This window comes from Aptenodytes forsteri, unplaced genomic scaffold (genome assembly GCF_000699145.1).
Source record: "Aptenodytes forsteri isolate BGI_AS27 unplaced genomic scaffold, ASM69914v1 Scaffold54, whole genome shotgun sequence".
Taxonomy (NCBI): domain Eukaryota; kingdom Metazoa; phylum Chordata; class Aves; order Sphenisciformes; family Spheniscidae; genus Aptenodytes; species Aptenodytes forsteri.
Window position 1 is genome coordinate 371,142 of NW_008796044.1, and position 23,678 is coordinate 394,819.

General features: G+C 51.4%; 1 protein-coding gene across 1 annotated transcript in view; it reads right to left on the reverse strand.

Annotated features, from left to right (window-relative positions):
• The window catches only part of FGF18 (fibroblast growth factor 18), a 79,275-nt gene that overhangs the window by 54,725 nt on the left and 872 nt on the right, over nt 1-23,678 (reverse strand). The gene's annotated exons all lie outside the window — the stretch shown is intronic.

Consider the following 23,678-nt stretch of genomic DNA (forward strand, 5'->3'; position numbering starts at 1 on the left):
CATGGTTTAGTGGGCATGGTGGTGTTGGGTCAACGGTTGGACTCGATGATCTTAGAGGTCTTTTCCAACCTTAATGATTCTATGATTTTATGATTCTAACTGATGCATCAGAAATGCCTCACTCCTGAAAAGAAGATGATCTCCCTCCTCTCTGTTGTACTTGCTCAATCATTCAAGGTAGGCGCATTTAGTCCTACCTCCTTTCCAAACAGCCACAGAAACCAGAAACAACATCTGTCTTTAGACAGCCCACACTGGGAGATTTTCAAGTGCTTTTTTGCCGAATGGTTCTCAAACAGTGAGTGGATTTCATTTTACATGGCTTTACAACGATTCTTCAGCTTAAAGAATGACTCTCCTATTTGTTAAATCTCAGATGGAAGGTGAGGGAAAGACCGTTTTGCTGATGCAGCCTAAGGTTTCACCATTAAGTAATCCAAGAAACACTCAAGAACGGCAAAAGCCTCTGACAGCAGCACTGCAATATTAGTCCTACGCAAGCTTGTGCCACATCTCTGCAAACACTGATGCCTTGTTGTGAACGGAAAGCAATCACAGCCCCGCCAAGGTCAATGAAACCCTCATGGTGCCAAGCCATGTTTACGGGATTTGGCTTTCCATCCAACCAACCTCTATGCACTTCAAATTTTCTATTTTGAGCTTTCCAGTAAAAGGGGATGTTAATCTGTTATTGTTCATGTCATAAAGCGTTACAGCATGAGATGTCCAAGGCCCACAGCATGGCCAAGTTAGCTGGGAGCTGGACTTCAGAATTTCCTGATTTTTTGCTTTTTATCCTACGGAGCCTCCAAGCCTCATCAGAGAGCAAACCATATGTCATTCCCCAAACTGAACCAGGAATACAAAATCCCTCTCGCTAAGGGCCGTACTGATTGCAAAAGATAAACAAATCAAGCTATTCAAAGTCCTTTCAAACCCCATCTGATAAGCAGGAAATACTTATTACCTTTCAGCCATCAAATCAACCTAATATTAATGATTTTCTCCATGACCTTCTAAACACATGAAAGTTAACTCGATAAGGTCAACAAGAGGATATCCAAGACAGATCTCTCTCAAGTCCGCAAAGGCAAGTAACAAACCACTTTGCTTCCATGACTTTGGCAAAATTCCTCTATGCCAATTACAGCAGGATTTGCTAGCTCACCATGACAGCCATCCTTGACATACAGTGAAACACAATGCACTCCTTATATGCTGCTTTTTCCTCCTCTTAACTGCAAAGTCAATCCATCGCCAGGATATTGTTACCTTCAGGTTACAGAGCCCAGTTCGAAGCCAGACAGAAGTGGATGTGCACTGCTCTGACGTATTCACTTCTTTGGGCTTAGAAGCACATTTGGAAATTCATCTAACACAAAGCGGCTCCGTATTCAGATGCGCAGCAGGAACCTGGAGCGAAGGGAGAGGGCACTTCGGAGTCAATCTCTGTGCATCCAACGAGAGAGAGGCTATGGCGTGACAGTGCCAGAACTAAACAAATGTAAGTAAGCCTTTCAAAATAACAGAACTTAGACCTTTGTTTTGGTGTTTGTTTCTTCCTGCTATCCACAGAAAAATATTTTTTCCTTGAAAAATAAACATGCAAAAAGCTAAGCTGCACTCTCAATCTTGGGAGATGTCACCTTGGATGATGACTGTGTACCCTCCAGGGTGCACTGTGAGAAAGGGCAACACGGTGCACCATGGAAGTGGTTGTTCAAAACAATGCAGACATGAGACTCCCCAAAAGACTCCACCAATGGCGTTTACAAAGTATTTCACTTGAAACGCTTTTTGATATTTTTTTTTTTGGTGCGAAAAAAAAATTTCATTGGACAAGCATAAATGTCCTATTGAAAACCCAGATGCCAAAAGATCTCGCTCCACAAGAGCTGTACCACTTTACAGCCCGTTCACAAATCGAGTCATGAACAATCTTTTGTCTTTGCTTCCTTAGAAGGCTGTTTCAGAAACACTTCCCTAATATTCTCTGCCTTAATTTTCTACCTCGCATATTTACATCCAGTTTACAACTGTTTATTCTTGTGCCGACAGTGTCCTTCGGCTTGAATAATACTTTTCCCCCTTGTGCTTCTCCTTGCGATGTGTTCAGGCTACTCCCTTTCTCCACTCCCTTCCCAGCCTCCATTTCACCATGCTGGGAAAGGAAGAAAGCCAAGCACCAGACCACCTCCACCCCCACCTCCCCTCCTGTGCCTGCCCTGGCCTCAGAGGAGCTCCTGCCCGCACTGAGGACGGGTGCCAAGCTCTCCTTCGGCATGGGCCCATGCAGCAGACATCAGCCCATTACGGGGAGAAACCCAGAACTCTCCCCGCTCCTGCACAGATATGCTCTGAAATTGAGCCCCTAATTCTTTGACTTGAGCGCCTTCAAGTTGCTGTAGTACGTGAAATTTAATGATGTTTGCTCTTTGTTTAATGCACTCTAAATGAGGTGCATGTAGGGATGGAGCTGGAAAGGAGAAGGAAATGGGGTGATGAGGGGGTCGAGCCTGCCCATCCCTTTGGATTTCAGAAATGTTAAACAAGACGCAAAGAGAAGACGTTTCCAGGGCTTGGAAGAGGGGACATGCAGCTCAGCGAGGTGACACGTACTTGGATCCAAAAGCTGCTCTGCAAGCGGAGCCTCCTTTTCTCCGGAGAGCTGCCTGCCACATTCGGAGAGGCCATACATTAAATCTCCTTGGGCAGTGTCAGACCTTCATTCTCTCCAAAACACACAGCCCCTGAGAAATAGGGCTATTGCTCAGCCAAACTCCCCAGCCTCTCCCCGAGATCCCGCCAGCTTTGCAAGCCATGTACCACTGCTATCCAGCTCCCCTAAAGCAACGTGTCCATTGACCCTCAGATGGCAGACAACAGTGTTACTGAGCCTGGTATGAAACCATGAGGAAGGCAGGAGGGAGTGCCAAAAAACTGGAACCTGAGAGAGTTTGAGGAAACGAACGTTTTATGGCCCATCAGTCAGTATTTGGCCATTTTCTAGAGAAAGATGATGCCGCCTTCGAGAAAACCAATTTTCTCTTTTTGATGATGGAGTGAGCCTTAGCCAGAACTGTGAAAACGCACCATTTGTGAGATGGCGACATTTTAAACTTGTTCCACCCTGGGAAATGGTTCAGTCTGGGGAAGAGCAGGGTTTCAGCCTTGATTAATGACTTTTAAAACCCCAGGCATACTCAGGTGCAACCAGAGGAAGGGAAGGCGCCTCCAGCGAGCGCTGCCTGCCGGTGCAAAGCCCAGCACGAGAGTGTTGCTGAAGTGCTGCAATGCAGCTCTCTTACACGGGCTCCAACACCCCCGTCCTCCACATCTCCACCTCCATCTGCCCGTTCTCACCGATTCAGAACCAGGTCACTGGCTGCAGCCCCCAAGTCACATTATTAATATAATTACCACGAGCAACAGCAGCTCAGCAGCCTGCAAGAGGGAGCCCGCCCCTCCGGCGTCCACCTTCCCCCCCCGCAGGAGCCTGCGTCGTGCCGTGGTGCAGCAGCGCCCGAGGGGCCAAGACCCAGCCACTTCCCAGCACCAAAAGGCACCTCTTTCCCAGTGGGACCAGTTCCTGCTACCTGTGCTAACCAAAGCAAACCAACCCCGTGCATCTCAGCTGCAGGGGTATCTGCAGGACACCGCCTCTCGCCACAAGCTCCTGACAGTTTTGATTCTCCGGAAATACAATTCAGACCCTAATTCTTCTTATTATTTTTCTCCAGTTGTGATATATCTTTTTTTTTTTAATTCAGGGCTGGTATTATTTTACCACAGCTATCAATCAGGCAATGAGCAAGCAGGGCTTTTTCTTTCTTCCTTTCTTTCTTTGTCTTTCTTTCTTTTTAATGCTTGTTATATCTCTGCTATATACTTCCTCTCCATACAGAAATATCCCTTCAAAGCTTGATATTATTGAGCAGCTTTCAACCATGCCCAGCAGAGCCATGTATTCTCTGCATTTGTCTGGCCTTTGTTTCTAGGAATGAAATACCAATGGCTGAACAGTGTGACTTCATTTCACTCCTTCATTCCAATACTTGTTCTATTTCTATCCCACTGGGTCAAACTCACCTATTGTGAGACCTCACCGATTTCAATTACATCAGGGATTAATTTGTTCCATTGCGTTGAAGCTGTTAATACAATCCTTGCTGGCTCTAGATTAGAAAAGGCATGGTGGAGACCTCCCTCGCAGGCAGTGTGTTTAACAGCAGTCTTGATCTTCATTTTTGTTCAGCGGTGGGTTTTTTTTTTCCTTCCCTTTGTGCCCCTTTGCCCCTCTTTTCACAATCTTCTCCTTCCTTTCTAAATTGCCCTTATCAGAACTGGGTGGTCCTTCTGACTTCCACTGCGACTGGCAAAACGTTGCCTTCCAAAGCCGCTGCCCAGGGCTTGCGAGGGAGGTCGGCGCTGGAAGGAAGGTCTGACCCGAAGCCACCCGACGCCACGCAGACGTGACCACTCCAGCTTTGGCATCTCATCTCCCCCAGGATGATTTCGAAGGGTCGCTGCAGGTCCCCGTGTACCCAAAGGGATCTGCAGGTGCTCGGTTCTGCAGCTCTGACCGTTGGCCGACCGCCAGTCGACCGAGGTCTCAAGGGGAAAACTGAGATCTTCCATGTAGCAGATGGACACGCTGAAATGCACGTTTGTCAAGTAACTCTGGTTGTCCTTTCTGGGGTACCCAAACTGGGACACAAGATCACGACAGAGCTTTAAAATGTCCAGCCCTGTGGTCTCGTAGGACATCTGTGACACCAGTTTAAGGCGACCTCAGCCATCCTGACTCAAAGTTGTCGTTTATCCACGTGATTTTGTCTCAGGAAGAGATACTGATGCAGGGAGGCTTAAGGCCCACGCCCTTTGCACGCGGATGCAAAGCAGTTTAGCTTTGCTCGAGTGCTACAACCCTGTCCTGCAAGATCCACTGCTTTTCCATTTTAAAAAATCCAACCACATCTTAGTGAAACTATATTTTTAGGAAATAGTGTGATGATTCCAGAATAATAAGAACAGGAGTTTCAAAAAGATAAGTAGGGGGAAAAGTAGAGGATATTAAAATAAAACCAAACAAACAGCTCAACAAACAGATTCCTCCCTTGCTTACTGAAATACATTAAATTTCCGTGGTGGTTTCATGAGGTCACCTCAGGCTTCCACGGGGCACCTCTGTGCAGCCTGGGCTGCAGGAAGTTGCAAGGGTTAATGCCGTAGCTGTCAGACTTGCCAGACAGAAGTTGGACAGGCTGGGTTTCAGGGCTCCAAATTTGTTCCCATGTTCAGCACCTGGTTTTCCAAAATGTACAACGTTCCCATTTACTACTGCACTAATTTTTTTTTTTTCTTACTGGAAGAAACATAGGAATAAGCTGGATTCGTATCACCCAACTGTTTATTTAGCACTGCCACTCACCTCAGACCTTGGCGGAGCCATCCAGGGACAGGGTGAAGCCCCCACGTCCCCTCCAGGCACTGCCCCACCTGCCATCTCCCACTCCTAAGCTGACCCCGCTCAGGCCTCATCCCCTTTGGTGCCAAATATTGCCTGAACAGCACTGCCTTGTAACTACACGGCCTGGACCTGGACCGTGTATGATCACGGCAACCCTAACCTTGGTGCCAGCAGAAAACCTCGCACCTCCCCAGGACCGAGACCTCATTGCATGTACATTGCTCTGGACATGTCCTGCCATGCAGATCAAACCCACCCCGAGACACACAACCCACGGAGAGAAGACAGGATTGGCTCTAGAGGATGTGTTAAACTACAACAGCCTTCACGAGAGTCCTGATCTGCAAAAATCACTGCTTCCACAAGCCTAAGATTTCCAAAATACTCCCCTTTACAGTTGAAATCTCCTACCGTGGTTTCTCCCCAGATGGTTTTGCTGAGGAAGAGCTAAGCTCCCATCGTTGCCACTTCATAACAGTTATTTCCAATACCATCAAGTTCAATGAGGGCAAAACAAGACCCAAAACAATTCCCCCGCTTCCCGCCGTGCCTCCCAAGGGGTGCACTCTTTGCTTGGGGGGAAGTTTCGATATTCATTAATTCCCCACACTCTCTGCTGACCGGTGGCAACGTCCTTCAGGCTTGGCACGGGCCATGCATGACCCAGGATCCCTGCATGGCTCTGTGCTACTGCCACTGCTCCTCGCTGCTAGCACCAGGACGTAAATATTTTTCAGAAGTAGTTTCATGCCTGTGTCCCTCCTCGCGGCACGGGTATCGCTGCAAAGACAACTGCAACAAGGCGCTGTAGAACAGCCCCAACCAACCTCTCTGAGATCATGGATCCACAAAGCCAGCAGTTGGATTCGGGGAGCTTGGCACGCTACAACTGCCTTCACTACCTTAACAAAAAAACCACGTTTCTTTTCTTTATGGAGAAAATACTCCTGCTGAAATAAACTGCCCTGATATGCAGGAATTAAAACCACTCAGCAATCCAAACTGATGCAAGTAGTTGTCTATTAGTGTTTTTGAGCAGTTGAAACAGGCATTCAAGACACAAAACCTCAAGAGGAAACTGTAAAGTCTCTCCAGCCCAAAACACACTAAGAGCAAACCCGGTGCCCGACAAGGCAGCGGCGCAGTAACCCGTGTCTGAGCACGTATCCCCCCCACGGCGAGCCGCAGAGGAGGTCCCTTTTGAAGCAGACCCAGCAGCAGCAGCAGCCAAGTTGTTCCCAAACAACTTAAAAGCCTCTGCACAAAGCACAGGGAGCTCTGCAACGGTGAGAAACAAGGGTGAGGGGGCTGCCCCTCCCCTATCCCCGCTCATCCCCAGGGTGCTGCTGGCCAAGCACGCAGTTTGTCCCCATCGCCCTCCGCTCCTCGTCCCATTTCACATGCAGCGGTGGAGGAGCCCAGCTTGGCCACGCCGGTTGGGTTGCAGCAGAGACCAGGGCAGTCCTCCCAGCGGGGTGCTTCTGGCACAAAAGCTCCCGGCACCCCACTAAAAATACTTACCAGCAATTTGTTCAGCTCTTCAAACAAGGTCTGAGCCCAATTACTGAAAACCTGCCAGGTTCAAAGCACTCCCGACCTTTTCTCTCCTTCCCTCCATCAGCAGCAACTTCCTCCCGGGGCAGATGCTCCAGCTGCAAACCTGTTTGGCCATGGCAGTAGGACAGAGTGGAAACCCCAAACCCGCTCCCCTGAAAGCGGGCAGGGGTTTTCCAAACCGTGGAAAAAGGCAGAGTCGTTCCCCCCTAGGACTTACAAGGCCAGTTTAAAGCACGGGCCCATCAGGTCCAAGGTGACATCTCTGGCTCTTCTGCTCGATACCAGCCCAGACGGGACATCCACGAAAACAGGAGCAAAAGCACAAGACATGGGAAACCCAAGCGATACGCAGGAAAACACCACCGTCAGAAGGAGACAGAAGATCACCGGAGACCGATCTCCCCATAAAAGAAATAAACATTTGCAGTGGCAGCGCTGCAGCAGTGATCTGATGTTTACCCTGGTAGTTCCTTTCATCCCGGTCCCCTGACATCGTCCAAGGAACACAGATCCCTGCTCCCACTGCAGAAAAGCAACTCCCTCTAGGGTAAAACATGGCAACTGCCGAGCAGCGCACACGAGTTCAGGGCAGGATTTCCAAAATACCTTTTTCCATTGCATTTGCAAAGAAAAGAGAGATGTGGCTAACAACTATCTCCCCGCACAGTAGCTCCCAAGCACTGATCTCACATGAAAGGTGGCTTCTCCAAAAGCACACAGCTGATTCAGCAGAGATGCCTGGAGACCCTATTGGATTATCCCATGCCACTTTTCATCTGTCGAGTTTCCTCTCCGGAAACCTTTTACGAAGCTCCAACCGGTCCCGCTCCTGCTTATTCTGGCAAGGTAACACCTAGTCATCCTACACGGGAATGGTGCCAAGGGGAAAGGGACCTCCTCAGGTGTCACTGCTCACTCATCCCATGATTTGGCAGCTTCCACACAGTGCTGGGATATAAGAAAATGGTTGTGACCAAGGACAGGGAGGTTAATCCATCTAACAATAACTGGAGGCCAATCGGGGGATTTACTGAAATTGCAGGAGTCATTCCGCTGGGAACGTTTGTGCTACTGATACCTCACTTCTGCCTTGCGTTCATTCTCACTAGCCTGCCTCCAGTTTTTTCATGCCTGCTTTTAGGACTGGCTGACATTAGCTGTTTGAGACCCAAAATCCCTCCCATAGCTTGCACCTTCCCCTCCTACATTTAAAGTTTGTCTTCTCCATCATTCAACTGAGCATATTCTTTACTCCCACCGTCTCCAACAGCACCGCTCTGAAGGGAGACATTTGCAGGTTCAGGGCAAGTATCAAGTCCATGTTATGGAAACTACCAAAACATCACTGGAAACTGGTAAAAACACAGCAGCCTCAATGGTTACATGTCTGCTGAGTACCAGCCTGCTAATATTAGTTACTGAGGGGGGAAAGTCCTGTTTCTGTGGGCTGATCTCTCTTTCAGAGCCTAATTACAACACCCAATGGGGATGCCCAGCTTGGGGGACAGCCTCTCCAGGCTCTTCATCCTGACCCAGTGAAATAAAGCCTGTGACAGCAGGGCTGGTGTGGCTGAACATGGATGTCCCCTTTCCCAGAAAGGGGGACAGAGGGGACATAAGCTTCACCTGCCCTGCTCATGCGGGGGCCCAGAGATGCCCAGCGCTGGTGTGCCACAAGGAAGGCTTAGGTTTGGAAATTACGTTGGAGGCTCCTGAACAGGAGAGAGCAGGGAACTGGGACAACAGCACAGCACAATCCAGCAGGAGACCAGCTCCCAGGAACAAGCCACTGGACCTCTCTGAACCCACTGGGACTTGTTAAAGGCAAGGTCCCGGGGTAACAGCGTTGAGGAAGAGCCATCAGGGTGAAAAGTGGAGTAGGCCAGCAAATTACCTAAAAATAAACGGCAATTTATGAAATCACAGTCATGGAGATGAGCACCCCCTTGTCCTTCAAACAGCTTTTCCCCATTTCAGTTGCACACTTTGCCAACACATTGTTGACAAGTTTCCTTTTCCTCTCCCCAGGTTACCATGACCAAGCACCTGCAATATTAGAGTTGTTCCTGCATAGTTCTCTTCCCATGTACATGAGAAACATCTTTATTTAGAAAAGTCTTGCAAGCTATTTCTGGAACAGGGCTTTCCAGAGATGATTTTGATCAGTAATTCACTTATTTGAAAAACAAGATGCAAAATTTCCTTCATCTCTGCAAGGGAGATATTTTCTTTTGATCTTGCTTTATGCTTTGCTTGCCTTGCAAAACCTATTTCTTGAACTGTAAGGCAGGATGGAGCTCTCTGGCTGTCCTCTGAACCCCAAATACATCACCACGGGGGCCCTGCTGATGTAGGAGGTGGACAGAACCAATTTCCATTTGAAAGTGCGTTACTTACTTTAAATAAATCTCTTCAAATCAACTTACCTGGGAAGATCCACTTTTATTTAGCAAAACTGAATTAAAGTCATCATTAACAACAACCACTTCCGTTTCCTATCATTTCTCTAGGGTGGCCCTACCTGAAACCACGGTCTGAGATGCCGCACAGTAACATGCTGCAGAGCTTCCAGGAGCGATCAGCAAAGCACGATTTCACACCAAAAACATCCCCAACCTAAGACCAAGATGTTCGAAACGTTCACGTTCAGTGAACAAAACGTATGGCCAGCTCCATAAGCTTCGAGGGAAAACAGAAGAGATGGGAACCACCTCTGTTTCAGTGCCGGCACCCAAGATGCTCCTCATCAAGCCCGGTGCTCTCGCAAGCCCGCAGAGAAGCTGCCAACCCTTTCTCCCCATGCCCTGCCAAAGGCGGTCAGCAAACCGAGGACTGAGAGGGAGGTAAGCGCCGAAACTGGGCATCCCCCGGACCCAGCCCAAAGGCAAGTTTGAGGAGGTGTATTCTTGCACCTCCCAATTCACTAATGCCCTCCCCAAAACGATGCTCCTGTACCATCACTGCTGCTTTCAGCCTGCCGCATGCTGCAGCGCGCGGTGGCAGAGTCCCCTCAGCTACACGTGGTGACGTGCTGCAAGACCTGCCGGCACCATCCCGGAGATGAGAAAAACGGCTTTGGAGCAGTAACTTAGGGCTGCCAGTCACACCAGCTCGGTACCTGCTAACAAAAGGGTCGAGCATCTATTTGGCGCTCCCGATTTCCCTTTATAAAAACCCTGCTGCCACAGTGTCCCCTTTCTGAGGAAGCCAGGGGGTACTTCATCACTGCCTGCTCCTGCTTGCGGGCACAAGTGGCTGATCAATTCTGCTTAAACAAGTTACCCCCGATGCAAACCCCAGCCTGCTGTCTTGGGCTAACGGGCGCTGCAAGCATTTTCACTCTGACTTGTCAACTCTGCTCCAGGCTGCTCCATGGAGCGCCCACAAAATCCATCAGCCATTAAGAGGGAGCAATAAAAAACTATCCCGGCTGGGTTGGTCTGTAAAGGCTCTTCCTCCACCACAGCCAGGCATCATCACTCCATACCTGCCAACAGCCGCAAAACTTCTCCTTCCCCAAAAGTTCTTTGAAATACATTCTCAAACCCTGTTCTCTCTCCTGTTTATACCACACTCCCTTTATTATCGAGAAATCTCCAAGTAATTTATAAGCCCACAAGCTCCTGTGCTAACAGGGCAATAAATCACATTTATATACCCCGTCGCCTACTGTTCAGAGGGCTGCAGTGCCGAGCCTGCCGGCCGAGCGGCCACGGGGCCGGGCGAAGCGAGGCGGCAGGGAGCAGCCACTGCCTTCCCCAAACCCTCCACCCTCCGCAGCACACGATGTGTTCAGAGAAGGCAGTTTTGTTCTGCATTGGCCGGATGTTTATTTTTTAAGTAGCCGGAGAGGATTCCAGCCTGTGTCCTACCTCACTGTGTTTTCCCCATCTGACACCAATACAAGCACACAAAAGAGGGTTTTCTTTTTACAAAATCAAACCAAAGGAGGAGGATGTTTTTGGCTATTTTCCTCCAGGAAAGAGGTTGCCCATCTAATAATCCCTAAATGGGCAGTGGGTTGTTGGGCTTTCATGTGTGCCTCTGAGCCTCCCCTCGCTGTGCCAGGTCGCTGGTTTTCTTTTCCACGGAGTTGCAAAACCCCTGAATAACAAGGTTTGTGCATGGAAGTGCTGACACAAACCTTAACTACAGCATCCTGAACATGATACCAGAATAAGGACGCTCCCTGTGTGGCCCAGCGTATGGATAAATAAAGCATTTCAGCAGCCAGCACCGACAGATCATAAACCTCCACGAGCATAAATACCAACAACAACCCAAAAAGATTAGAGGGCTTACGGGTGAGGCAGGCTGGGATGATTTAGAGTTGGGGTGGAAGGGTCATTATTGCTGAATAGGTGGGGGCGAGCAGGCCAAAGAAATCAATAAACCATTCTGCTCCCAGGGAAGGAAGGGGCCACGCTAATTGTGCAAACACACATTTTCCGTTTGAGGCTGGAGATCTCCGGCTCACCCAACACGGATGGATATGGGGAACTCGCACCGTCTTGCTGAGAAACAAGGACTTCACCCCGAGACACGTGCCCCAGGAGCTCCATCACTCGGAGAAGAGCTCACCTAAGCACCTCGCTGGGTGCAACTCGCTGCTGGAGGCAGCTTCAGATGAATGCAGACCCAGGCAATGTTCATCTCCAGCTCCATTGATTTCAGTTTTTATGAAGTTAATGTACAGTTGGGATAAGGACCTCAGTTGCTTTCAGCATCACCATCAAGTCAGAGCTTTTCCAGGGCCCAGTTGTACCACCGTACAACCAACTGACAGGTCCTGCCAGCACCAGTTCTCTTCAAGCACCAAAGACAAGCTTTGGGAGCAACTTCACCCCTGATAAAATAACCACACTTGCAAGTTGCCACGCTTGCATCGGAGGTGGAGGGGGCCCCAAAATTAGCCACAACAGATCGCTGCATCCTACATCAAGGACGGACACACGGCTTTGCAGCCGGGTTTCCAGGCTCACAACTGCTGAGCCACCGAGTTCAAAGGTGATTTGCAGCCGGTTTCCAGGCTCACAACTGCTGAGCCACCGAGTTCAAAGGTGACAAGCAATTCCTCCTTTGCCTCTTCTCTCTTCTCCTTCGGTCCTCCCCATTCCCAATTCTTCTACCTTTTTCCCCCACTTTCTTTCTAGGGAAGAGAGCAATGACAAAAGACACCAGGTGGAGGTGGCCCCAAAATTAGCCACAACAGATCGCTGCATCCTACATCGAGGATGGACACACGGCTTTGCAGCCGGGTTTCCAGGCTCACAACTGCTGAGCCACCGAGTTCAAAGGTGACAAGCAATTCCTCCTTTGCCTCTTCTCTCTTCTCCTTCGGTCCTCCCCATTCCCAATTCTTCTACCTTTTTCCCCCACTTTCTTTCTAGGGAAGAGAGCAATGACAAAAGACACCAGCTTTGGAGAGTAAAGCCCATTTATAAACAGAATAAATATACACTATACAAATAAATAACTATTTGTACCTAATGGGCCAACGTTCCTAAAAGCCCATCTTTGGGACATACCGCGGGAGGTCGTTCAGGGAACCAGCGGACAGTGGCAATGCCCGTTATTCCCATGGAGAAACCTGAGCTCACAAGCATGTACCGGTGCAAATGGTGACGATCTTCATTCCCGGCTAACCAGAACTCTGAGCTGATGCTGGTGGTAACAGGAACCTGCTCTGGTCCCTCTGCGTGAGCCAGTCTCCTCCTCTGCTGCCTTTCCAGAGATGTTTAAAGAAAATGCTCTTTGTATCAGTTAATAAAATAGCTCGAAACCTGCCCAGGACATGTCAAGCTTACTGCCTGCAGTTAATGGATTTCAACTTTACTTGGGATCTTGAGAGTTTTTAAAATCAGTAATTTCATCTTCCCTCCAGAAATAAATTCCTCAATGGTTTCACTGCAAAAATATTCCTAGGAACGGACAATTCTGCTGCTCATGTACTAAAGACTGCACGGAAAAAAAAATCAGATTAATATTGAGCCTTATCAAAAGTATGGCATAAACCATGTGTTGAATTTAATCCAAACCAAACTGTCAATCTGCCTTCAGGATCAGATATAACAAACATGTGAGCCTAGGGCCAGAAATGAAAAGCACGGTTTGTTTTCTAATAGAAGATTTGTACTCATCTCTATTAGCCGCGCTCCTGCGTGGAAATCTTTACACTGCAAATGCCGGACAAACAGGATTTCTTATCTTTCTGCTTTGTTGAGTTACGGAAAAGTTTCATTTGGTTTTAATTAATTTAGATTGCAAGTTTCCCATTTTCAGGGAACAATTCTCAACAGTTTTGGAAAATCAATCCTTTTTGAAACATTTTAAATAGGGGAAAAAAGAAAAAAGAGGCGTTACAATCACTAAGGCACCTTCCGAGGTTTAGGCTGCTGCGTCCCCGCGCAGTTTGCGGGTACCAGGGAGAGCCCAACACGCTTTGCTGCATCCATCACCAGTCACCAACAGCGGGAAAAAATGCTGCTGGGGGGAAATTCAGGCCAGCCGCGGGCAAACACGGAAAGGAGACCTTATGACATGAAGCTGGAGATTCCCCAAGAGCCCTTTCTTTGAACCACCGGCATTGGTGCCTACAGCACTGGGATGCTGTAAAGCACCGTGCCTCGGTCCAGACATCCCCCTGCTCGCCGAGCATCCTTCTGCAAGGGGACCTGCAGGAACGGGCCAGAGCCCCGCGGCGCCCGGCACACAAACGGTGCCAACGAAACACTACGGACAGTTCCCCGTTTGGTCTGGGAATGCCTATAGCTCCCCACCTCCCCGGGCCCGCCACCCGGCTAACAGAGCAGCTTTGCGAGCTCAGCCTTGCTGGCCCTGTGTCAGAGTTAGCACAGACTTTCTTTAGAAGTGAAACCCCACGACTTGACCTGGTGTTGCTCAGCTTCTTGGCATGCACGGTGATGGTGCACACTGGGGAAATCAGGCTCCCAGAAAGAAATGAAAACTGCGCAAATAAATTCCATTTTCTTGTTTGCTAAATTCAAATGGCGATTAAATTCATATTACCTACTCTTTCAACGTAAACAGCACAAAAGCAAGCCCTCTGCCTCTCTGGCAGACTACTCCCATTTATTTGCTCCCTCTCCAAATCAGCGAACACAGCCCGGCCAACCCAGAGGCTGGAGGCACCGCCGCGATGCTCACGCTAGCGGGGTCAGGAGTGAGGATGATGCTCTCGGGGTGCCTCGGGGGCAGCCCAGTCCCGTCCCCTACCTTGCCAGTGCTTTGGTGGCTCAGCTGCACCTACGCAGGTTAGGGGGGCAACCCCAGCAAAGCACTGGAGCAGGCACCTCATTCACCGCATCCACATCTGCAGGCATCTGCACATCTCGTAAAAATTCAGCCCTGCAGTCTAGCTATCAATTTTGCCACAAATCGGTCAGTTTGGCTTGCAGGTCAGAAGAGTTCTCTCGTAGCGGCTGAGATAACGCTATTTCGAACTCACAAAATAAATACACAGTATAACCAGGGCAGACCCTCTGTGCCTGCCCCGCAGACCACGGCTGGGGCTGGCCAGCGCTGCTGGGCAGAGCTGCCCGCGCTCCTCCCTTCCAACCCGAGACGTACCAGCTTCGCTGATCATTGAAAACCCCGATGTAGAAACAGGCACGCTCCCTTTTGCATTGCAAAGTTTTCCATCCCTGATTGCCCCATGGTTAGGCTGCCTCGTCACACAGCGGAACACCCAACACGGAGTTTCACATCTAATTTTAGGTCAAGTTTGTAGAACTGCCTGTTCCCCGGGATAAAAATGCCATGTGTACACGGCATCAAACATTATTCCTGTAAAAGGCCCCGACAATCAGACCTGCTGGTTTTTCTATTGATTGCTGGGGGGCTGTTTGCTATTCTGATCTCAGCTGGTCGGAAGTCTCCCCAATCACCGCAAGGTCGCGACCACGGGGTCAGAAACCTGCACTACATACATCATAATTTATTTTACAGATAATCAATACTGCACTGCACCATGCAATCTTACAGTACAGCCCCACATTGAGGGACTGATGCTACTCGTACAGGATTGTAACCTTAAGGCCTGGCAGCTTAAGGGGGTCAAAATCAGCTTTCATTTTATAGTTGGAAATCATGGCTGGAAGTAGAGTACGCACCCCACTCGCTGTTAGTTTGTACATTCGTATAACTGAGTCAAATTCTGCCTACAGTTTGAATCCAACTTGGGAAAATAAATATTAGTATCCGTTCAGGTTCGTATCTGACAATTCGACAGGAGAAGCCCAAGGAGCAGCACGGTTAGCGGATTGCCCAGGGTTTGCAGGGAAGGAGGTGACCCCAGTCCCACCTGCGGGTGAGGGAACCCGTGCGATCGCAGCACTGCAGTGCCAGTTTTCCAGACCGTCCCTCTCTTCAAATGGATTAATAGCGACAGAGAAGCAGCAAAATGCCCTTCTATCAATATTGTCCTTCATCCCATTTCCTAATTTGTATTCCCAGGGCTTCATATCCCGCCAGCCATGCCCACGGTCACCCAGCACGCATGCTGAAAGCCCAGTTATTTACCAGGCTCGCCACTGCTCCCTGCGTTTTTCTGTTAATTCTGAATTTCTGCAGAAGAGTAGCTCGGGGTATTCCAAAAGATACAACAGCTTTTTAACAAGCTGTCCTTAAAAATTATGCCAAAGATAGTATTTTAGCAGGAAAGAAAGGGATTTGAAATATGCAGCAGGAGAAGAAGGAACTGGGAGGAATAAGGAGTGCTGGAAATACCTTGTAGGAAGAGCAATCCGTTATTAATTAATTGCTGCATTCTGGTATTTATATCCATGCAATATGCAGTTCCCTGGGACCTTCACCAAGGTTTAGCATTCATCAATCTCAACGTGATTTGGATTATAAAACACAGCACACCCGGCCCCTTGCCACTCCGCTTCCCCTCAGTGCCATCCCCCCGTTGTTTGCAGGATCCGGCCCCTCAGCCTGGCCACCGCCTGGGGCTCTGCCTCCGCCCGGGGCAAGCCCCGGCTCCCCGAGTCTGCCCCAGTGAACCCAGAAAAGCACTGTCTCACCTTCCATCTCAGCGTGGGGCGAGCCCGAGGGCCGGGCTCTGCCTCATCTCCCGTCATTGCCGGCCATATGGCGGTGAGCAGGACCTGCCGGACTGTTCCCCACTGCCCCCTTTTTATCCCGTTTCAACTGCCCCCCGAGGCAGGGGCTGTGATTACCCAACACCGCGGCCTCAGATCTTCCCCCTTTCCTCCCAGCTTGCCTCCAAAGCAAAGTTCACCTCAGCCGGCATTGCCAGCGGGCTCGACAGGCACGCGCTCCGCTACAGCCATGAAGCAGGAACAGCACCACACTGAGACAGGAGCTATAAGCAGGAGGATGCTGTTAGACGCTGTTATTGCACTATAAGGTCAGTATGTTAAAGGCATTTCAGATTTTCCAGCAGCATGACCTCTTTTCCGCTGGCTGCAGCAGAATAAAGCAGATAACCTCATGAAAAAGCAAATGCCTGCAGCGAGCAGGGTGTAAGTGGAGTCTGGCAAAGGGCAGGGTGCTGTGCCGGGGAAGGATGCGCTGTCGCTACATGGAAAACACTGCCCTGTGGTTTAGCTGAAATCCAGCTGTTTGTGCGGGCAAAACAGGCAGCGAGGTGTTGAAGCGTTGCCCAGGGAGCCCAGCCCCGCATCGAAGCGAGCTGGCGAGCCCAGCACCGGGGGCGCAAACCCTGCAGCCTGCCCCTGGCCAAGTGGGGAAGCCTGGCACATCGGCTCCCACCCACCACAGCCCCCGACGCGGCAAGGAGCTCGCACAAAGGGAAACATGCAGACCATGACAGGCTAAGCCTCCTCCTTCCTCTCTCTGTTCCCCTTTCTTTCTCTTCATGCTATAGCGAGGCTGCTGAATGCCAATAGGAAAATACTTTGGCAGAGCCAGACAGTCTTTTCTATTTTGGTTTTTTTTTTTTTTCTTACTTTCCCTCCAGCTGCTTCGCTGGATGCCTAATCCTCCATGGACATCTGGAGACGTACCAGGACACAGAAGCGACATACCAGGTAGGCAGCGTAATGCACAGCTCTGCATCATTTCTGGTTGTACCTGCTGTTATGGCACAGTGGGTGATCTTCTTCCTTTCTCCAGCTGCTTCGCTGGATGCCTAATCCTCCATGGACATCTGGAGACGTACCAGGACACAGAAGCGACATACCAGGTAGGCAGCGTAATGCACAGCTCTGCATCATTTCTGGTTGTACCTGCTGTTATGGCACAGTGGGTGATCAAAACACAAAAACCCAGGGAAGGAAAGAAAAAAAATAAGGTTTGGACCTGTCGGGGCCACAGATTCCCACGTGGAAGCCCCCCCGGTCTCAGCAGCAGAGCACGGGAAGGTCACGCTTTGCAGCAGAGCATCTCTCTCCGAAGCATCTTGGGGGCTCCTGCCTGCCAGCCCGGTCGGGGCTGTGTGCTGGGCTCGTAGGCAGGAGGGTATTTAGGTGCCCCCCTGTGCCCAAGGCTTCCATCCCCCCCAGCACGCGTGGCGCGACCTACCCCAGCCTTCTCAGGACCGGAGCAGTTTGCAGAGACCCCAGGCAAAGGCCCTGGCAGCAGGTATCCATCCTCACATATCCCTGCCAGGCACCAACAGCAGCCACTCCTTTCTCTTTCCTTTTTAAATCACACTGTTCCCTGAACACATTTTTTACCAGCTCTTATCACAACTGATATCTAAAGTGTCTGTATCTGGGGAAAATCAAAGCGAAAGCACCTATTGCTCAGCAAGGGTGAAGGGAGGAGAGGAGAAAGCACAACAGGGGTTTTCCCAGCTCCTAAGGAAAGGAAGAGACCCATAAAAATACTCCCAATGATCCGAGAAGTAGCTTTATAGATCCAAAAAAATTATTTTCACCCCCAGGGGAGTCTTTCTCTTGAGCTCAGACTCCCGCAGCAGAGGGAGATATCCACTCGCCCAGCTGACCAGCTTGGCGCTATCAGCTTACAGCAAAATCAAATATTCTGAGCGGCCACCTGAGTCCCCCCGATGCTGTTCATCCTACCTGAGCCCCCAGAAGTCCTCGGCAGTCACCCCCGCCTCCCCCTCGCCAAAGGACCCGCCACCGGCTGCATCACCACATCCCAAAGGCACCCGCAGGGCTTGGGAAGCATCACCCTGTGTCCGTTCTGCTCTTTTCTTTCCTGCCTTGGTACGCTATGGCCAAGCTGCTCTACAAGCAGAAAACAAGCAGGGTTTGAGCAGGCATCCCTCCTGCGAAACCCAGCACTGCTCCAAACCCAGCATCGCTTGCCTCCGTCCAGCCTTGGACGTGCCGGGAGCAATAAGGAAAGCAAAATAGAAATTAAATATAACAACCACAATGCGTCCAGCTATCTTGAACAGGGGAAATGTGAACCCCACACCTACTATACCCTTCTACGTGCTCTCCTCAACGCCACCCGAGTCATCCTCTGTTTCTCTGAAGCGTCTTGCACATCTCTAGAGCTTTGAAAAGGCAAACTGCAGTACACGCAGGTGTGCGGATCGAAGCCTCCAAGAAGCAGCTCTGCTTTGCTGCCCATTGCCACAACGCACCCAGAAAATGCCAAGCCCCCAAATGCTGAAGGAGTTCACGTTTGTTTCTGCCTCACTGGGATGGGAATCCGGAAACCAGCTTTGCCCTTGCAAATCTTCCTGCTAAACATGTGTTTGAGGGGTCTTCTGGCAGAGGACCTGCCCCAGCACACTGAAGGGCTGGGGACCGAGGAAAGCAAAGGCAGCATGTGCCCAGGGCAGGCAGCCGACAGCTGCTATGGGGGGCACGGGCTGCGTACCCCCACCTGCGTAGGAACAAGACACACATCTGCACTCACCCCATGCTAAGCTCAGTCTCGCTTCTCCCACGGGAGAACCAGAGCGTGCATCAGCACAAGCGCCAGGCTGCTGCCGCTCAGTGGGGCCGGGCTTCCCCGCTCCAGCCCAGGCAACTGCTCCAATATGTCTCCTCTTCCTCCACGAGCCTGAGCTCTCCAAAGACCGGGAGGCAGAAGCAGGGAGCGAGGAGCAGCTTCAGGACACAACACCCCATAGACCGGTGCAATGAGTCAGCAGGGGGGAATAAAAATCCCTCGTGGCAAGCAGCATGCTCGTTTCCTGGAGAGCAAGGGGGTTTTAAACAGGAACAAACAATTTAATACGCAGCCAAACCCTGCCTCTGCGGGTCGCAGACTAGCGGAGCCACACGAGCAGGCACTGCATCCACCGCCGCGAGTCCGGCAGCAGCAGCACAGACCCAAAGCTGTGGACCATCTCATCAACTCCAGCCCGTGATGGGGTCATGCACTTCATCAACATCACTGAGCTCCTCCTCCTCTAATTAAATCAGGCTTTGCTTATGCATTTCTCTTGTCTTCTCACTGCCTAATAATTAAGAGTCGGCTGTGATCAGAAAAATCAACAGAAAACTTCCCAGCCTTTCCCAGACCACCTTTGCCATATTTTGTCCTTCACAGCATCACTTCTACAACCTGAGTGTTAGCAGCCCCGCACGAACGCAGGGTGGGCCAGCTCAGGCGGGTATTGCAGCGCGGCAGGAACTACAGCGAGACAAGGCTGGAAAGTGGAACTCACTTCAGATGTTTTCATGGAGGAGCACTACCTTCATCTGAGGGGGTTCAAACACCCTCACGGAGCAGGAGGCAGGTGCCGGCACGGGGACACTGTGCCGAGAACTTGGTGGTCCTGGTCCAGTCTGAGCGGAGATGGCAAGCACAGGATCTCACAGCCTGGGCGCTGCAGGGTGCCGGGCCCCCGCCGAGCCTCAGCACACAGGGCTTTGCCGCGAGGAGCGGAACGGTACGCCGTATCGAAGTAGCACCTGCCCTATCCCACAGCATGGGTTTCAAGAGCGATGCAGCGATGCCCAAGACCCAGAGCCTCTGTCCCTGGCAGCACACACAGCCTTGGCCGCCATCTCAAGACAGATGCTCGTGCCACCCAAAGAGGGCGAGCGCAGGTGGGTGCCCATCCGCAGGAATGAGAATAACCCCGCTGGGGCCCCGTGGTCCAGCACCCTGCCTTTGGTGCCAGCCACCAGCACTGCTGCCAGGAGGGCAAAGGCAGGGCGAGCAGGGACCCTTGGTTCCAGCACCGTTTCACGCCCACAGAAAGGGTGGCCAGGAGCCCCATGGCAAGGCAAGCCGGGCGGGCTGTGACAAGGACCATGCTCTGGCTTGTCCATAACAGTGTCCCCGGTGCCGTTTGGTGGCACTCACGTCCGACCACCCCCGGGGAGGATGGCTGCAGAGGAGCAGACAGGGAGAGGGGAGGGAGCTGCTCAGCAGGCTCACGCCTCCGACATGTGCTGCACGCAGCTTCGCCAGACCGCAGGATCTGGCTCACTGAACGTGTGGAAGCAACACTTCTCTGTGTCTCACTTTACAAAGCCCCAAACAATAACTGTCTGTTGCTGCACAGGAGCTTAGGAGAAACATAAGTTGCTATTGGCATGGCGCGCGGCAGCCTTCCTCTTACACAACACCAGCAGATGTGAAAATAGCCCGATGCTGCCTTGTGCGCTCCTCTGACCTCCTGTTTCCTTCTGGATCAGAATCCAAAGCTGGATCTTAACCTACAAGAGCCATAAAAGCAAAGGATTTGGCCCTATCAGGGACCTCTTCATAATCTAAGACAGATGCACTTCATGTAGAAGAACACGCCGAGTTTCATCAGGGCAGGGAAGAGGCTGGGCAGCATCAGCCTCTGCTCTACGGCATGGCCGGGGCAGCCCGCACCGGCATCGCCCCATACTCTGGCTGATGATGCGCTGGAGGTAGCCCAGGGGCAGAAGAGCTGGAAGCTCTTGCAAACCAGGGCAGCACCCAAAACCTCGCATCCTACTACTCAGCCTACACCGAAGCTGCCTCCAGCCTCCACTTGCCCCAGCGAATGGGGACCTCTGAGCTCCTGAGGTCCCACGTCCCCGACCCCAGTGTCCTAAGGGCCACTGGGGCTGCCAGAGCTGGCACAGCATGGGAGATCCCCTCCATCCACGCAAGGTGCTCCTGAGGTTTCTCACCCACGTGAAGAGCAGGGACTGACTCCAAAGCCAAACCCCAAAACCGCTCCGGGACATACGGAGGGAAAAAGCACGTGGAGGACAAATTGCTCCTGGAAGTGTGAAAAGGCAGCGGGAGAATTAAACTGAAGGATGCTAAAGATAAGCGATACGAGGGAGAGCTTGGTAACCAGTGGTGAAAACGCATCCCTAAGAACAACCTGCATAAATAAATTAATCTCTCCAGTGTCCCCAAGGATATCCAGTGTCCCTGCTGCCTTCAGGACTGCAGCAACCCCAAGCAGCAGAGGAACTTCCCAAGATGCAAGAGAAGAAAACAAGACGGGGACATTGCTGCCACGGGGGAAGGGACCGGAGAACGAGCTGTCCTCCTTGCAGCCCCGCAAGGTACAGGGCTGCTCTCATGGCCGTGCCAGCGCACAGCCACCAGCACCCATTGCCTGCGCTCCAGCAGCGCTCCCCTCTGACCCGCCACGCGCTATTCCCCGGTGTCCCTCAGTGGAAATGTCACCCGACGGCAAAGCCCCGGAGGAGTCCGACTCGTCCGGGAGTCTAAATCCTGCTCCTGAAAACTCCCGTCCCTCCGACCTCCCCACGGGCCCGGGCTGGGGAACGCCTCTCCGGTGCTGCCACAACCCGCCCACGGGTGATGCTACACCCAACCGGGTCACCTACGGGTGGCTGCGGAGGCAGGCTCGGGGTCTACGAGAAAGCTTTTAGCCAGCAGCTGAGCTACCGTACCACCTAACTGCAGGCAGCTTGCACGTCAACACACTGCAGTCTTCCTACACGAGTAACTAATAGAAGATACAAAATACCCGAGCCATGGTATTTTGCCCCAGAATACCTCCAGCCCCAACGCATCCTGGAGGGATTTTTAGCTTTGCATGCAGAGCCACAGGGTAACAGTCAGCAGCAGAGGAGCGTAATTCTAAGACTAACACATGGGACGACCCGCTGATCATGGCTTGCACGGGAGGGCGAAAGGCGGCCTTAGAATATAATCCATTTCAGGCGCTCTTAAATCTCCCCAATACAACACAGAGCCCTTTAAGCAAAACTAAACAACTTCCTTTAGCCTAAATAAATATTAAACCTAAGTGATGCATTAATTTACTCCAGTTCACCAAAGGCTAACTCCTACCCAAACTGATCATTATAAAAGAAATCCTATAATCCCTCGCTCCCATTCAGGCTCAAAACATGTAATCCTGTGAATAAATCCAGAAAGAAAGTGTAACAAAATGGGCAATAAAAACTTACAGCATTCACATCTTTTCATCTACCATTAATACTGTAAACACTCACTCGAAGGCCCTTGAGTATGACTAATCTAATGTTTTGGCTCCCAACGCTAATCGGCGAAAGAGCTCGCCTCTCGGTGTAACACCCAGCGAGATCCGCCGCCCCTCCAGCCGCGGCCCAGGACACCTCCACAGCGCCCATCCGCAGCGAATCCTGGCCTCAAATCCCGCAAAATGCTGCAAAATCAGCACGAAATGGAGCAAGTATGGTTCTAATAGCACCAGAGCGCAGAGCTTTTTTTTTATTATTTTATTGCTTTGGAAGCCTGCAAGCTCCAACTGTATAAATGCCAATAACTTCCCAAGTTTTAAGGCTGCTGAAGTAAGAGATCAGATTTTAGCAAGTGCTTTCCAGGCAGGCAGCCAAACTTTTTCTGATTCACTAAAAGCACCAAAGGGAGGGGGAAAGGGAGGGGGCTGGAGGGCTGATTAACTTCAGTTACCGCACAAGCGCAAAAAAATGTCTCCCCGCTGCAAAGGGTGCCGTCGCTGCGAGCCCTGCGCAGCCTGTTATTCCTCGGGCTTGAAAAAAAAAACACACCGGAGAAATACAGCAAACGCCTTCCAACCGCAGGGTAATTTACAGCTGTGGATCCTCTCCTGACGAGGAGGCTGCTCCGCCGAGGGGAGGCTCTGCTGGTGTTAGGTTCGAGCTGCAGTTTTCAGAGGGGATGAGAAAAAAAACGTGACCGGGGATTTTTCTGAGGGGTGGGGGAGCAGGGGATGGGGCCGGTTTGGGTTTTAGCTTGGCCGGAGGGATGGAGACCCCTCCAAGGCTGCGGCTGTGCTCATCCAGGACCATCCCTCGCTGCCGTCGGGTATCTGCGAGAGGGTGAGCAGGTGCAATCCCGGAGGGCGCGGGGGGTGGCACGAGCGGCCCCCAGCCCCAGCGGACGGTGGGCGGTGGGCTCCACCGGGGCAGCGGCACCTACCTTGGGCTGGAGCCACCGGGGCAGCAGCACCTGCTCTGCCCGGCCATGCAGGTGGGTCTGCTCCGGGATGCCCAGCTAAAATCCCCATCCCAGGGAGCTGCGTGGCCCCGGGGCTGTTGGGGGACAGCGGCCGCCCCGGCACCCCCAGCCACCGTCCCCGTCCCGTGGGCGCCTGGGCTGCAGAGCCTCGCCGCTCAGGGTGTTCCTCCAACGGCTTCATTCCTGCCGAGGCAGGATCAAAGGCAGGATCTGACTTGGACGGCTTTCTACTGAATAATGGGGAGGGAGCACACAGCCTCCTTCTCCTGGCTAGGGAAACTCGTGTTTTTCAAAGTATCAGTTTTTGGGAGTAAGTTCCCTAGGG